Consider the following 1,679-nt stretch of genomic DNA (forward strand, 5'->3'; position numbering starts at 1 on the left):
AATCTTCTGGAAGTGGGTAGCTGTGGTGGTGCCTTCTGGAGAGGAGCAGGGATACATGTGCTACCTGCAACACAAGGGCCTGCCTAAGCTCCTTGCCTTGAGATGAGAGTCGCCTTCTCAGCCCACCATCCCCTTCATAGGAATCATTCATTGCTGGCCTGAGAGTCGCCTTCTCAGCCCACCATCCCCTTCATAGGAATCATTCATTGCTGGCCTGGTTCTCCTCGGAGCTGTGGTTGCCATCGTGCAGTGGAGGAGGAGCTCAGGTGGAAAAGGAGGGAGCTGTGCTCAGGCTGCTAGCAGCAACAGTATCCAAGGCTCTGAGGCGTCTCTACAGTTTCTGAAGTGTGAGAGAGCTACCTGTGTGGGACTAAGTAATATAACATTCATTCACAGCCCCTGTTCGTGATTTCAATACCAGTTGACTTCTCCCTTTCTGCAACTGGCATCTGAATGTGTCTTCATTCCTTTTAGGATAATGTGAGGATGTGGGGAGACTAGACCACACCTGCCCACCAAAATCTCTCCTCACACTGACCTGGGTTCCATGTGAATGATTTTTCTGTTGAAGCAGAGGAGGGGATGGGCCACCTCCATTCTTGTCTTAACTCCATGCTGTACTGAGCTGGAACTCTCTTCTACTGAAAATCAGACCCTAAATATGAAATTCGTGGGCTTTTTTTTCTTTCCAAAGTTTTGCTATGAGGTGGGGTTAATGGCTTAATTAAAGGACAGAACTATTAAAATGGAAGAGAGGAAATAAATGGAATACCTGAGAACCTTCCAGAATCTTGGGATGGTGGGGGGAAGCAAATGACTATTCTCTTTGGTAATAACTGAAGATTTTGCCCTCCAAGTCAAACCTGCAGCTCCAACAACTAACAGCTCACCATAAGAATATGTTGACTAGTTCCAATTTTCTTTTAACAGATGGAATGCAAAGTAGGGAGAATATGTGCAGCCTCGTTAATACCTTGTGTTAATCTTACCGTCTGCTTAGAGGTTTGATGGGAAAGCCACTTGAATACTCCTATTCCACTGTATAGTCTGGTAATGTTATCTCGAATCAAATCATTTTGTATTTGAGGTAATCTATTTGTCCTTGCCAATTAAGTTTTAAAGCCTGCAGGAGTAGACATGATATTTGAAAAATTAACAAACAAAACTTGTTTAAGGAAACTGTTTTCTCCTCCTCTCCCCTAGTTTTTACAAGTTAAGAGTTCTGGTAAATTCTAAGCCACCGAGAATGACTCATGAGGAAATCCTGACTCTTCCCACTCTTAAACTAAAATGATTCCAGTGCACTGCAGCCGTGACAGCTTTGTGTCTCCCCCTCTCCCCCACCATAAAGGGATCTGTGATTTCTAGTTTGGCAGAAGATGCAACCCAGGCCTCCTGAGGAATAACCTGCAACCTCACTGGCAGATGTAGCCACACGTCTAGTAGCGACCAAAAGTGCCAAGCGCCGTCTTCTGGTACAGTCGCCTTCTCTCGTTCCCTCCCTGGCTAACGTTCATTCTCAAACGTGTTCCGGGACGCCAGGCAGACTGCCGAGCGGGTCGCACCGTCGCCCCTGGGCCGTGGACACCGTTTCCCTCCTCAGATTAGCAGAGTCGCGGAGAGGAAGCGGCGAGGCTGCCCCGCCCCCACCCCCACCCCCACCCCTACCCCTAACCCTA

This window comes from Galeopterus variegatus, unplaced genomic scaffold (assembly GCF_000696425.1).
Source record: "Galeopterus variegatus unplaced genomic scaffold, G_variegatus-3.0.2 Scaffold368, whole genome shotgun sequence".
Classification (NCBI taxonomy): Eukaryota; Metazoa; Chordata; class Mammalia; order Dermoptera; family Cynocephalidae; genus Galeopterus; species Galeopterus variegatus.